Consider the following 16,364-nt stretch of genomic DNA (forward strand, 5'->3'; position numbering starts at 1 on the left):
TTTGAAATGTTGTAGTTTTCCACTTCACTGATAAATGTGAACCTCCCGTTTTGTTTTGTATAATAAAAATCATAAATAACCAAACATTTATGATTCATGATTCAGACAAAGACCGTGTTGGGTTTAAAAAGCAGAAAACAAACTCCTCCCCTCTTCCTCTTCTATCTTCATTTCATCTCCTCGTCTCCTTTATCTCGGCCACTAATGATCTCTGCTCTCCTGATGAGATAATGGAGCTTTTTACAACTCAATAATATCCTGAATGGATCAAATGGCCACGAAGGGGAGGAGGAGAAGGAGGGGAGGAGGAGAAGGAGGGGAGGGGAGGAGGAGAGGAGGGAGGTGAGAGATTACCGAGCATGGCGGCGCTCGGCTGTTCCTCAGGGCGACACTCACACGTTCAGTGCTCTGACTCCACGCCGGCTCTGATCAGATGTGTTATCAGGCGCTGGAGTGCAGGAGATGTGATGCTAATTTAAACCTGCAGGGGGGAGGGGGGGTGGGGGGGGTGGGGTGGGGGGGGGGCAGTCATTAGGACGAGTCGACAGCCGCGAATGAAAAGGAGAATCACAGCCTCAGAAGAAAAAAATCACCAGCTGTTTCCAGATCAGATTTTGCTCTTAAACCTAAAACCACACGCCTCAGTGTTGCTCTGCAGCGCCCCCTATGTGTGGCCTACTGAGGTCTCAAGTAAAGGTTGTTGACTTTTAAAGGATCCTGAAAAGGTGAGCAGATGATGTGGTTTCACTTCTAGTGGCTGACATGTCGTCCATCTTAATTCACAGCCTGTGGTTTGACCTGTGTGTTGTTGTGTGTTGTTGTGTGTTGTTGTGTGTTCCATGTGAACCCTGTTGTTTACGTGTGGAACACAACCTGGTTCTATCTCCCTTCACTCTCTCCTCCTCAGTGAACAGACGACAGGAAGCCGGACTCTGGAGTCAGACTCTGGACTGAACGTGCTCGTCATGAATTATAATAACTCTCATGATTCTGTGTCTTCTGTCTTTTCCTGTTTCTGGTTCTCGCTGCTGCGCGTCGAGCCGAGCTGCCGCTTCTCATCCTCTTTCATTACTCCCTCCATTATTCACTAATTTCCTTCCCCTCACTCTTCAGGCACCTTTTGCACAAAGCAATCAGCCGGCGGTAAATGGCCGGGACCATCCCGAGTGTCGGCTCTTTATTCTTCTTCTGCTCTTTATCTCTCTTCTGAGGAAATGAGAGGAGACAAAAGCAGAAGCAGCGTCTCCACCTTGGCCCTCGTCCTCAGGAACGAGTCTGTCGAGTTGTTTTATCGGATTCACAGAGTAATGAGTGTGTTTGTCTTTCTGGAGACGCCCCCCCCCCCCCCCCCCTTCAGTGTGTGAATCACTCAGATGACAACAGGAAGCAGCAGGTGTTCAGCAGCGCCATCTAGGGACGAGGACATGACCTGTGATTTATTTACGTGTCAATGTATGAATGAGATTTTAGGGCGTGGCTACCACAGTGTGATTGACAGCTCGTACCGTGCAATGGGCGCAGGGGACAGGTGTAGGTGGGCGTGTAGTTCCCTCAAGGTCTCAGTCAGGCTCCACCTCCTCTCCGCCCCCACACTCCAAATATGGTCACTTCTGGTTTGAGAAAAACAAATGTCAAACGTGACGTCACAGTGGGATACGGACAGAAATGGAACTGTCAATCACACAGTGGTTTTGTTATGTTCACCCCAAACCCCCCCCACCCACACACCCCCCACAGCCACACACACACCTTCATCCTCCCTGTGAAACTCCCACTCGTCATCACACCACAGTGTTGACCTGTGACCGATCTTCCACATCACACCTGGACCACATGTGTCGTTATCGTCCCCCCTCACGGCCCCCCCACCCCCGCCAACCCCCCCCATGCCCCCCCAGCCACTCGTAGTCCTCCTCTAATCCTCGGTGTTATTGTCGACACGTTTTCATTATCTTGGAGAGGCTCCCCGCTCTCTGTGCTCTGATGAGTTTATGAACAGTGGCACCTCTAATCCGAGGGGAGACGCTCTGGAAGACGCTCTGGAGGACGTGATCACGAGCATCACGAGGCAGCCGGGGGACGAGCTGATGTAATTTCACATTCGTAATAATAATCTGGGAAGTCTTTAATGCGATTCAAAGACAGGCCTGTCAAAAATAATATAGTGCAGTTTATATGAGGTGAGGGGCTGTGTGTGTGTGTGTGTGTGTGTGGGGGGGGGGGGGGGGGGTGCTGGTGGTAATTGAGGGCTTTGTTGTTGCCTTGTCCACAAATGGATTTCTCATTACAGTGAATGCAGCAGCATGTTCTCTGCAGCACCCGGTTGCCATAGAAGCTGTAATAACACGTAATGCTGCTGGTTTCCAGATGTCAGAGCACGGACAGGATTAGACGGCCATTTGCAATACACAGAGAAATACACAGATCTGAGCCCATGAAGCAAAACACAGGATGTGTTCCTGGTGTCCACACGTCCTCAGACTCTCACCACTTTGATCACGTCTCTCAGTTTCCTGCCAAATCAACACTTTCCCCACATTTACATTCATGGTTACTTTTTAATTTGTTTATCGAATGATTGAAATACTTGCTAAATGCTGAACCGTGGAATTTCTAAGTCATGGAGGTTTTACAGGTTTTGTTGTGTCGAGAAGTTTCCTAAATAAGGTTTTAGAAAATCTTCATGTATTGTGAACTTTACACAAACACTGATCTTCTCTCTGCGGCTGCATCTGTCTCCGGTCGTCCACACGTCCACAGACACGTCCACAGACACGTCCACAGACACGTCCACAGACACGTCCCCGACGAGTCAACTCTTTCATCAGCTCTTTCACTTTCCTGCCAAATTAACACTTTCCCCACAAATTGCTCTGAAGAATCACAGGTGAGAGCAGCAATCAGCGGCGAGGAGCAGGAGGCGTCCTCGCTCCCGGTCAGCGCTCAGCTCTTATCTGTCCCTGTTCAGGGCTCTAATCCCCCCCCCCCCCCGCTCTGTTATTGTTCGTACGAGGAGTCAAACTGCTGAGCCCGCCCCCCCCCCGCCATGTGCTGTTTGCGTTGCCATCTGTTCTCTTAACATTTCATGAGCGATGCTGTTTCTGGAGCCGGAGAGCACATGGAGGCACAGGGAGCAGGAGCTGGAGGAAATCCATAATTCACGTCTTCGCAATTTGTCCCGACGAGCTGCCGTAGCTTGCCCCCCCCCCCCCCCCCCCCCCCCCCGCTTCCTCTCACAATTAGAGAACAAACGCTCTTTGAATGGTCTCTGGTTGATAATTCATCCCTCCGGTTGGTTCTTCCTCCTTTTTGTTCCTCTGCTGGGTGCAGCTGCTCTCGCTGCCTGTTGCTGGGCCGACTGCAGTAATTAAGCACCAATCTTCACCTTCAGATCCGCGTTAACGAGGCTCGACAGCCCGCGGCCGGGGCAGCAGGCTATAATCACCCAGCGGCCCCTCGGCAGGATGATGGTACTTACCCACTCGAGGCAGCGCCGCGCCAGATGAGCTGCGTGGCTTTCAGCACGCTGGTGATCTTCTTACCTCCAGTGAGTCTGCTGAAGTGAGCTGGCTCCTCCGTAAAGAAGCTCATCCTCTCTCCATTGTGAGCTCCACTTCTCTTTATGTCCTGCCTCTGGGGACCCCGAATTAGAGCTGTAGATGTGATGATGCAAACAGCTCGTTCCTTCCAGGGTCCAGAGTCCAGAGTCCAGGGTCCAGGGTCCAGAGTCCAGGGACCAGGGTCCAGGGTCCCGAGTCCAGAGTAGAGAGTCCAGAGTCCAGGTTCCAGAGTCCAGAGTGCAGAGTCCAGAGTCCAGAGTCCAGAGTCCAGAGTCCAGAGTCTAGGGACCAGGGTCCAGAGTAGAGAGTCCAGAGTCCAGGTTCCAGAGTCCAGAGTGCAGAGTCCAGGGTCCAGAGTCCAGGGTCCAGAGTGCAGAGTCCAGAGTCCAGGTTCCAGAGTCCAGAGTCCAGGGTCCAGAGTCCAGGGACCAGGGTCCAGGGTCCCGAGTCCAGAGTCCCGAGTCCAGGTTCCAGAGTCCAGGTTCCAGAGTCCAGAGTGCAGAGTCCAGAGTCCAGAGTCCAGGGTCCAGAGTCCAGGAACCAGATCAGGGTCCCGAGTCCCGAGTCCAGGGTCCAGAGTAGATTAAAATAATCAAATTGGTGGACGACAAGTTCAACATTTTTAATAATGAATGATTTATTAGGAATTAAAAATAAAAAATCTGAAACACTAAAACATCTCAAGCTCCTCAGAGGATGAACACTCCACAGTTGTTTCTTTTATATATTTAGTTCTGCTGAATCACATGTAAATAGTATAACATATTAATATCATTTATAACGTAGACACAGTGTGAATGTGGTAGAACCCGTTTCCTGTGGATCTGCCTGAAGGACGTTGAACTGTTGTTTTTAAAGTTCCTCCACATTTCATTTAAAGGATCATTAACCACGTGGCCTCGGATGTTAGTGGATGAAACCGGTTCGGTCCGGTCGTCACCTCGGGTTCTGACACAGATCCGCTCCTGGTGAAACGAGTGAGGAGGTCGAGCCTGCGGCCGCGGCGGCTCCTGATCGGCGAGCGCTCCACCTGCTCCGGTCACCGGGCGGGAAACCGACAGCTCCGACCGGCCGAGGCTTTCATCGGCTCGGAGGCAGGTGACCGGGGTCCACCCCCTGACAGCCGGGAGGCGTCTGTTTATGGACGGTTCCACCTCTGACCTCACAGATTGCTGCTTTCTGGGAGTGATTATTTGCCGATAGAGACGTGCCTTTACATCCCTCCTGCCCCTGTCAGCCCGGAGGAGCGGCGGCTGACAGGGTCGACCCCCGGCGCTGACATGATGCCGACCTGGAGAGATAATTGGTGAGCAGCGAGGTCATGTTTGATGGAAACACACTTTGCAAATGTATCTGGTGAGAGCGGTGTCAGAGCGGCAGCAGTGCTGCAGTCAAGCTGTGATTAGAGCTTCCTGCTCTCTCCTCTTCCTCCTCTTCCTCATCTCCTCCTCTTCCTCATTCTCTTCTTCTCTGCTGAGACTTCTTGGTTTGGTCCATGTCTCATCTGCTAACATGGAGGAGGCGGGGTTTATTGGGGAGGAGCTTTGGCTTTGCTTTCATTCAAATGTCTTGTTCTGTAAAACTTTCATTTCAGAAAATTCTCATCTGTTAAATGGTCATTTTTATAAAATCATGTTTGTTATATTAATTTATATTAAAATCTTTCACATCTTTTTGTGAATCCTAAATTATCTTCGTCATATTTCATCCCTGTAATTTCTGCTGAATATAAAAACAAACATTTGATTTTTAAACTGTTCTTTAATTGTTTAATAAAACGTCAACATGACTGATTGGCCCTTAAAGCTGTTAAATCCGCGGCTCCTGTCCTGCTCCAGCTGCTGCCGCCTGTTAAATATCTTATCTCCTCATTTCCATTCACACTCTGTGGATTCCATTGAAGAGGGGAATCCATTCCCATACTGGGCTATTGTGTCATTCTGCTAGATGAATATAAATTGCATCAATTTCCAGTGATAAATGCAGAGACATTGTGCTGTGGATGCAGCATTAGTGAATAATTGGGAGGAAATGTCAGGAGCACGTAACAATATGCAGCAGGACACGAATGTGTTTACGTGGTGGCCGTCTGTCGGAGGCTGAAGCTGGGATTCAGGAAAACTGCATCATGACATGTCCTCATCAGACCGGAGCTGAGATGATTGACAGCTGTCTGCTACACTCACACATCTGGACAACGACTGGACAAAACCATCTGTTCAAGAATCAGGTTCAGCTGCTTCGTTTTAACAGTTTGAAACCTGCAGACGGTAAATCAAGACGCACCACATGACGCCTCCCAAAATCAGGCCAACACCTCTCGGTAGCCCCCTGGTGGCTGCCTGCGGTATAGGTCACAGACATTGCTTCCTCCACGTCAGCAGATCGGACGTAAAACAAAGATACATGTCTGTCAGATGGTTTCTGTCCTTTTAGGTCGTTTCCCTCACACAGGTGTTTCTGATTGACACATGACACTAACTTGTTATTGGTTAAGCGAGTGTGGGGGCGGAACCTTGATAACGTGGCTCCACTCCATGACTGCAACTGACGTCATTGAAACAAGATGGCGTCCACACAGCTACAGAGATTGAGGCTCTTGTGAACACTGATGGTCTCGTTTAGTTTGGACTTTTCTTTTCAAACCATAAATATTGTTAAAACTGTTCTTCCAGTTATATTTGTGGAAGTTGTCCAGCACATATCAGTGAGATGTGATCTGACCTCCTCCTCCTCCTCCTCCTCCTCTCTCCTGCAGCAGCAGCGTTCAGGCTGGTGAACATCTCATCTCCTTGTTGCAGGACCGTCCGTGGTTTCTGCTTCTGTGGTCGACTCCACTCGGTCCGCTCCGCACTCAGAGGGATTAAAACCATTAACACGATTTATATCAAACATCCACCATCAGGCCAGTCCACCCCCCCCCCCCCCCCCGTCCCTCCAGCTCTTCCCGCGTCCACAGATAATCTAATTGAGGCCGTGGCTGTGGGCGGCGGATCGTTACGGCTCGGATGCTCCTGAACGCAGAGAAATCAGAGCTTCATTAGAATAAGATGGATTGACATTCCTGAGTAAAAAAAAGAAAATTAAAAAAATTAAAGAGGAGATAGCGATGGGGGGGTGGAACAAATCAGCTTTGATTGGGTGGGTGGTTGGTGAACTGTTCGCCAGCGGTCATCAACTCCTGGATCCGACCCACTGGAACAGACAGAGGGGGGCGGGGAGGGGGGTCATGCATGAACTGAGCCATATCAAGTTCGAGATCCTCGAGCCGCTCATTAAAATTAAAGCGCTCATTAATGCTAATGGGCAATTTAAGGAATCTGGAGAATTTATCCTGCTCGCACCTCGCTCACAATCTCACCTCCTGTCAATCACAGGATGCGGAAAAAGGACCCCGCCCCCTCCCCTACCGAACACACCTCCTGGAAACGCCCCCACTTAGACTTTTATTTTGAAATTCAAGCTGCAAAAATATCTTAATTTTCTTTGTGACGCAGCTAAATATGTTTGTCTGGATGACGAGGAGATTCCAGATCTTCTGGTGCTGAGGGCCGTCGCCGGTGTGGACGAGCTGTAAACAACAACACTGACCCGGCCTCCTGCCGCTCTACAGGCTCCGCCTCCTGCTGTTCTGCAGGCTCCGCCTCCTGCTGCTCTACAGGCCACGCCCCTCTTCCCACATGTTCCCCGTCAGTGTGAACAAATCTGATTCTATTGAAAGCTGCCCTCTGCTGCATTTACTTCACTTTCTGGAAGCCTATAGTTCATTGTTATTTATTTCATTTTATTTATTTATATTAAAAACATTTTGTGACTGTGTAATATAATTCACCTCATGTTTGAAGAAAGCTGCATATTTGTAAAAAAGAAAAGGTATTGATACTTTTGCTAAATTAGGGTTATTTATCACAGATGAAAAGCAAACCAAAACACTAAGTGCTTCAACCACAATGTTACATTATATAATAATTATATTCTAATATTATGAATCTTATTAAACAAATGAATGTGATGTTTTGACCAATTATAAAAACATCACTTATGAATTAAACATCAGGTCAGAGTAGAAAGTTCCTTAATCACAAAAAAAAAACTCTCTCAGGCTTCAGATTCAAAGCCTAAAATAAAACTTCACATTTTACATGTTTAGGCTTTGTGTCATAAAGATGCTGACAGCTGTCACTCACACCGAGTTCTGACGTCTCTCTGCCCCCAGAGGATCGCGGCTGAATTGAAGCCAGTTACTGTCGGTGACGCCAGATTTCAGTTCCTCTTGGAAGCAGGTCGCCCCCCCCACCAACAGCAACAGGACCAGTCAACCACCACAATACCGGGGGGGGGGGGGGGGGCTCCAGCATCCACAGCACAGAGTCATTAATTTCAGCAGAGATGCTCCAGGCAAAGTATGAGTTTACACACAGAGGACACACGTATAGCACACACACACACACAAACAAACACACACACACCCACACACACACACACACACCCACACACACACACACAAACATACACACAAACATACACACACACACCTGAGGCAGAAGCAGAATATCAATAGCGTGTGAAGCAGCTAAGGTGAAACACACCTTGGATCAGTTTGGCTTTCAGCGGAAACAAGCCGCCGGCTGCTTGTGAACAAGCTCTCAAGCTTGTGTCAGGAAGGTCGACGTGCAGGAACAAACCGGCGAACACGTTTCCACCGGCCACGCCACCGGCCACCGCACATCGATCCAGAGAGCGCTCCGTCGACGGCTCGCTGGAGGTCAGACCTGCCGTCCACACACGGCCAGGTGGTGTGTGCCGAGAGCTGATGTGTGATTTATGGACGTGTGTTTATGATGAATGATGCTTGAGCAGCTACTCGCCATGAAACACACTGTGAATATTTATGACCTCTGACCTCCCCCCCGGCTGCAGCATCCGGTCAGAATTCACACTTGACTGATTCCACACGTCAAACACCACAGGATGGATGAGACGTCAACTTCCTCAATGGAGCTCCCTGGAAACACCTGATTCCCGGGGACTGGCTCCATCTGCAGGTGGAAACGTTCACCTGGGAATCGAACCAACGGATCCGTGTCGGAATAAAAACTCACGTGTGATTCGTCTCGTTTATTGTGAGTTAAAGATGGCCGCCACCTTCAAGTCACCATGGAGAGGTGCCGTTTATTGAAGCTCTGCTGGAAATGTGAACGGCATTCTGGGAAACAAGTCCGCACAACCTCATTGTTCACCTGCACACACACACACAGGCCCTAATAGACCTGGTGCATATTAACACGTATGTTTTGGGATCTTAATTACTCGTCGGTTCATAACGAGCTCCCGGCCGCGGCGCTCACCTCGGCGAGCTTCCACTAAACGGGATGATTACTCACTCGGGCCGGTGTAAACATGACGAGCAATAATTGGCTCTCGCAGATTTCACTTATTAGTATGATGTATCGATCCGTCTGAGCCCTGAGCCGCTGAAATCTATAACCACCACTTCCTGTTTGTTATCCGCAGTTAAAGGTCAGAGAGCGAGAGGGAGAAAGAGAGAGAGACGGAGGGAGAGAGAGAGAGAGAGAGAGAGAGAGAGAGAGAGAGGGAGACAGGAAGATGCAGGTCAGGTTTTTATTTCTTCTTCACGTTCCACACTAATCCAGGATCTTTTACGGTATCTTAGACGACAGCGAGCTCATCGTGTCGGGGTTGTGATGGGCGGGGCCTCGTCCTGATGGGCGGGGCCTCGTCCTGAGGGGCGGGACTTCCTGCCCTGTGTTCTGACAGGTGGACCGATCGTCCTGCTGTGTCCCACCTGATCACAGGACGACGCCCCCTGCTCCTCTTCCCTCGGCTCCTCCTCAGGAAGAGTGATGAGAGACGAAGGAGGGAGCGGAGGAAGTGGCGGCGAGCGCCGGGCCGGGTGGCAGCTTCGATTAAATGTTAAATGATGAAGTGATGGGGGGGCCACTCTCAAGCAGCACCTGTCAGCCCCCCCGGTCGCCCCTGCAGTCGGCGGACAGGCTGATTCATGACCTCGCCGGCAGGAGACTCTCCAAACAGTTTGGGGATAAAGTGTCATGGTTTTTTTTAACGCCCCGTCGCTCTGCTCGTTTAACGCCCGACACCACACGTCTTCTTCTGCTCTCGCCTCAGCGCCGCTCTTCTTCTGTGGTTAAAGTCCGGCTGCGCTGGTGACCTGCTCATTTCGTCACAGGAGGAAGTGAAGCAGGAAGCTTCACTCTGAACCCTCTTCCTCTTGTTTGAGGAAGTTGTTTAAGACCAAATCAGGTTTTTCTTTTCTCCTTTACTTCCTCTGATGATCCTGAATCCAAATGTGATGCTGCAGAGATTCTTCAGTTTGTATGAAGATGAAAAATAATGGTTTAAATTCACCTGGAAATGACATCATGACACTTTGTTGTTAACGGTGAAGCAGAGCACAAAATCACCATCTTTGTATTCTTGCAAAAACCTAAAAGACGCAAGGAGGATGTTCCATCGTCCTTCATTCACTCATCTCTGATCCCCAGAGGATGAACCCCACTGACTGTGGTGAGGCTCTTTCCACCAGGGATTCATGTTCCCCTCAGGATGAACTGTGGAAACGTCCTGATAACTGATGGCCTCCCATCAGCCTCAGCTGGACTCACCACTCTCTGAACGACACATCTGTCACCAGAGCTTCCTGCTCGTTGAAGATGAAACAGATGTTTGTAGATCTCAGATCTGTTTGTCCTGCAGGTTCAGATAAAAGATTTGAATTTGGTTATTACAAAAGAGATTATTATCAAAACAGAAGGTCATTAAACTTTGATCATTTGTTGACATTTGGGATCTTTTATTTTGTGAACATCAAACCTGTTAGTCAACAGGAAGTGGGTGAACGTGACCACAGGACGTGGATGTGGGATGTTTGTTGAGTACTGAGCAGCTTTGCATCTTAATGAGAGAAAAGGAAAAGAGCTGTAATCAATGTAAATGTGAAACAGAGGAAAAGGTTTACAGGTCGTTGGTGAGGTCACGATATGAACCAATGAGCCGCAGCCGAATCCACACGGGATTAAAGACGACGCCTCTGGATTTAAAATCAGGTGAAGCACGGTTCAGTGGTTAATCACATTATTTAAATGAGAAACTTAAGAATAAGACTTTGAATGAAAGGTGAAATCAAACATATTGTTCATATGAAGGGAAACTGGTTTTGGATTTGATTAATTTTTAATCTAGGAAAATGAAAAGTCTGCTTCAGAGTCTAAAGAGTGATAAAGGATAAAAACAGTAAAATACAAGACTTTATTTAAGTTAACTGGACAAAGTGACATCATGAATCTTAAAAGCACAGACACAGTAGATATCATTATTTATCTAGTGTCTAGTGATTTCATCTTTAGTCTCATCAGCGTCACTTTGTGGCCGGAGACTTTCAGTCTTATTAAAATCTCTGATTCCAGAGGTCAGAGTTCAAACAGGAAACAGGATCAGAGTTCAGCACAGAAGAAGAAGAAGTTGCCTTGTTCCTGCAGCAGCTGATCTGATTGACTGAGTAATGATGAAAGGAAGTCAGTCAGTACTAACACAGATTTAAAGCTAATGAGAAGACAAATGGAGCGGAGGTGAATCTTCTTCCCCTGAAGCATAATCAAAACATGTTGACTCATTACCCACATATAATTACCAAGTCATACTCATGTGTAACAGGAAACTTTAGTTTTCTATCTAAACCGTGCATTTGATTTCACTTTCAGAACGATAGCTTCCTTCCTCCTCTCCCTGCTCTGCATTGTATTCTGCCATTAGTCTAATACTATATAATTGCATTTTAAAGAGGTGATAGATTATAAATTCACATAACGAGGACTGCCACTTTATTCACGGCATAAATCTCTGTCAGCGTAATGTGTGTCCTTAATAATGCTTGTTCACAGGCTGCCGGATTAATTAAAATCAATTTAACCTGTCTCATGAAATAAGGTAATAAATTATCAGATTATATTATGCTTCGCCTCACGTTGTCAAAAGCTGCTATTTATCAAGAGATGGTGAACGAGCTCCACGGTGCAGGTGGAGGAAGAGATGAACGCTGGAGGAGGTGGCTCGCGCTTTCAAATAGTAAAAAAAACAAAAGAGGAACCTGAAGAAGAAGTAGAACCTCCTCAATGATCAATAAACATCTCAACCATCCACGTGAACCTGCTGAAGGTTCTCTAGAACCCTGTTGAACAAAGAACCGTCCGACACAAGATGGAGAACCCATTGATCTCTAGAAGCTCTTCACCAAACAACACAACATCCCAACGGACCTCGAGAGCCAAAACTTCTACATGTGAGGGCCGTTACAACCATAGATATATATATAATGGCTAGATGTCTCAGCCAATGGAGTCGAACATCCGCACATGGCGGCCATCTTGCGTCAGGGAGCTCGCTCACCCATAACATTGTGATGTAAAGGTACGTACTTTTTAAATAACCATAACTTTCAACCGATTTTCTTTTTTTTTATAAACGTCAGAGATGTAGTTCTGACACTGCATACTTATGAATAATTATGTTATCTTCTAAAAAAATTGAATAGGTAAATAGGTACAAGATTTCCCTTTACATATATACATCATGAATTATTTTATTTTATTTTCTTTAAAAAGTACATGTACCACTACCAACACAATGTTATGGGTGAGCGAACCGCCTGACGCAAGATGGCCGCCAAGTGCGGAGGTTTGACACTGTTGGCCGGAAAAGCGGACGAGACATCTAGCCTTTTTATATATCTATATATATATATATATATCTATGGTTACAACCTCCAATGCTGGGGGACGTCTATGCCATGAACCACTTGTACATCCCTCATTAACTCCATTAAGTTTTCTTTATAGCTTTATAAAATATATCTTTTTACTGACGATTAAAACCATCTTTAGAACCTCAGTGATCATTTAAACCTTTGAAACCATCACAGATAAATAACTAAAGGACGTCGGGAACCTTCTCATCGATCAGTCCAACATCCAGATCGGCCACGACACTAAACAATCAATCAATCAATCAAATTTTATTCGTATGGCCCATATTCACAAATTACAATTCGTCTCATAGGGCTTTAACAGGGTGTGACATCTGGAACCATCTCTATAATGAACTTTATTTATTTAACTCTTTTCACATTTACTAAGTGAGGTGATTCACAGAGAGGAAAAAAACGGAACTAAAAGATGTGACACAGAACATTTCATAAAAGCGTATTTAATAATTGTATAGATTCGGTGAACCATGTACTGAAATAGAAGCTTAATTTCTTTGAGTTCAGGTTTTATTCATGTTTCTTTTCGGTTCCTCGGGTTAAAGCAGCTTCTCCTCTTTCCTCCGACTCCAAACCCTCTTTCATCTCTGGAGCGAATCGATGTGCTGCTAACGACATCACTGTAATGTGTGTGTCAATGTGATGCATTAAGGCGGCTGAGTGTCCTCTGGCTGTGACAAACCGCCAGGTACCATCACACGTCCCAGAAGCCCCGGCACAGCGGGAACCCACACGGCTGTAATCTGGTTTTCGGGGCATTAAGGGATATCAAAAACTCAATATGTGGAGAGGAGAGCGGCTCGTGTTCGGGGGCAGAGATCGGCCGGCCTCTCACACCTCGGCTGACCTGCGTTAACGTACAGGAAGTGGTTTCATCAGGAGCAAACAGGGAGGAGCCCCGCTGGGCAGGGGTAAGTTGATTTGTGGAGCAGGATTGATTACAGCATAATGTCTCTTTCTCTGCTCAACACATTAATGTCCCCCGGCTCCTCGAGTGGCTCCTCTTCAAGGCAAGCACTTGCGTATTGATTTATTACATTGTCTCCGTCTCGTTTCTGGTTGGGGGGGGGGGGGGGGGGGGGGGGCAGGAAGACGGAGCGGAAGAAGAAGATGTTTTGAGAACAGATTCAATTTTGACTCTGTTTACTCGGAACTGATGAAACCACAGGGACGAATAATATAAACTGGTTTCCGTCTGTTCGCTTTGTGGCGAGCGTCAGGAAACGATGACTTTAATGGAGAGAAGAGATTCACAGGGAATCGTTAGCCTAGCTTAGCACAGAGAAGGGACGCAGGGGGGGGGGGGGGTTAAAACCATTTTTAACCGGTGTTAAGTTTGTTAACATCAAAGGAGCCATGGTATCAAGGTCCCGCCCATACACCTGAACGACCAATCAGGAGTCAGCTGTCAGTCATGACGTCTCAGTCTGTTTTTATATCATCAAATAACTGATCAAACCAAACTGATCAGAAACTTGAACAAACCTGAAATGACAGAAACATCTGAACATCTAAAGTTGGTTCCTCGTCCCACCTGCTCACACGGAGGCACGACACCGCAGCCAACCAATAGGGGGCGATCACGATGGTTTGGCTTCACTTTTGGGAGCTGTCATGTCGTCCATCTTTATTTGAAACCTCCCCAAAACACAGAAACAACAGAAGTGATGTCTTTGAATGTTTCTTCCAGTTAATCCTGATTTATTTCTTCCCTGCTCAGAGGTGGTCACATGTTAAACTCCCGTTCTTCACTCCTCTCGCTCTGTTTGTTCTTTTGAACCTGAAACATCGTCAGAGCTGAAGTGGGTTTGTTGTTGAATCCACTTTAAAGAGCCCTCGGCCCGGAGTCTTTACACAAACACTGATAATCCCCTTTCAGCATGAAGATAATCTCTGAGTACTCGTCTGTAATCTGCCAGACATCTTGTCCTCCGCCGACCCAGAGGCCTCGTTCCTCCTCTTCTCTGAGCTCCGAGCTGGAATCACAGTGAGACTCATCAGATCAGCTGAGGCCCGTAGCAGCCTATCAGGGACTCAACCCCCCCGACAGAGACGAGAAGGAGAAAAACACTTTATTTATTTATTTCTGGGAGCGAACACCGTCTGAATAGAAGAGAACAAAAAAAGCTGCTCCTGAGAAACAATGACACATTAATTGTTTCCTCGGGGATTCAGCCTGAGCTGCTTTCTCTCGGCCCCCGCTGATGCACCCCCACCTCCTAAAAACCAGAGCTGGCACCTGTTGGATGTGGCACCGAGCCTCCTCCACCTCCTCCTCCACCTCCTCCTCCCACCACTTTTCAATCCCTCTCTCTCCGCCTCTCGCAGTGGGGCTCGCTCGCTCGGCTTGGCACAGATGGGTGAATCCAGCAGATGTTCTATCAGGACGCTTCTCTCCCTCCTCCACTCCTGTCCTCCTCCTTTTCTTCGGCGGGTTCTCGCGTCCCCCCCGCTGCAGAGTGGATTCAGGTTGTGGAGTTAATGAGGTGATTTGCATCAGTCTGAAGCTGTTTGCTGTTGATTGTTTTGAGGGAAGAGAGAGAAACTACTTTTACTGTTACTCTTTAAAACCTGGTTTTATCGAGACAAAATGCACCGATTTGTTTTCAAACTATAAACTTGTCTGAGAACAGAAACATGGTTCAGTTTGATACTTGAGACTTTTTCCACTTCTTCTATCACTGGCGTGGTGTCTTTGATGAATTCAAATTAAATCTACTTTAACGTTGAACACTTGGATAAAAGCTTCATACACTGATCTTCCTGTGTGTCCTGTATTCAGACTGGTTCAGTGGTTTGGTTATAACAGGTGAAGTGAAGCTGACTCCACCCGGGTGCAGATTCCAGCTCGTTCTCCTTCTTCTCACGTCATCACGACTCCTCTGCTCTTTGGGTTTTTCCTCCGTTTCTATCTCTCCGTCAGAATGGCTGCTGGACGCCGGAGGCATTTTCCCCATTTTTCACAATTCCTGCCTCCATGGCGGTGTAATTAATCTGGCTGACAGGCGTCTGCTGCGCAGGTACAAACAGCCAAATAACAGGGTCTGTTCAGGATGTGATGGCTCCCACTGCGCCGAGCGGGAGAAGAGAACGAGACCAGCAGGTGTTCACTGAAACTGAAGCCGAGTGAAATCAGCAGTTTATTCTGCAGCAGCGATCACACACACGCTGATCATCAACACTGTGTGTGTGAGTCTGAGAGTTAACTGTGCGTTCAACTTACAAAACAAAACTTTGGTCTATTCTAATTAAAAGAGAGGAAATTATGAAGATATCACAAACAGAGTTGTCAGACGTTAATGAAATAATGATTCCTGCAAATGTTTATTCTGAAAAGTCTGTGTGAGAAGTTAGTTTAACAGAAAAAGAAAAAACGATTATATTAATGAGTCAATGAAAAAGAGGTTTAATCTTATAAAGATGGTCTCTGGTTCTCAGTGTCAGGAGGACACATGTGGTTCCTTCAGGCTGATCGTGACCTGACAGACAAACAGCCTGGAGGACGAGTCTCCTCGTTTGTCTCCTTTTCTTTTATTGCTGCTGCTCGATAACGTCAGAGACACGAACATCTGTTCACATAACTGATGTGGAACAGCTCTGTGGACAGATGAGGAACTCCATCAACAGTTTATGAAGGAAGCTAAGACAAGTGTGTGTGTGTGTGTGTGTGTGTGTGTGTGTGTGTGTGTGTGTGTGTGTGTGTGTGTGTGTGTGTGTGTGAGGTCGACCAGAGCAGCAGCAGTAAAAGTAGTTTATAGGAGGAATTAGAGCTGATCATTATGAACCTGAACCCGACGGAGCCATTAAAGCCGTGGTGGAGAATCTGGATCTTCTCCTGGACGTTAGTGAACAACAGGAATCTGAAGTGAGAACCTCTGCAGCTCCGAGGGATTCATGAAGAACAGGAACACGGATGGAACTTTGAGAACCTTCTGTTGTTTGTCCACATTCATCAAACTGTAAGAAATCATCCAATGGGTTCAGGAAGAGGTGTAGGTGGGCGTGTC

The sequence above is a fragment of the Platichthys flesus genome, chromosome 8 (genome assembly GCF_949316205.1).
Source record: "Platichthys flesus chromosome 8, fPlaFle2.1, whole genome shotgun sequence".
Taxonomy (NCBI): Eukaryota; Metazoa; Chordata; class Actinopteri; order Pleuronectiformes; family Pleuronectidae; genus Platichthys; species Platichthys flesus.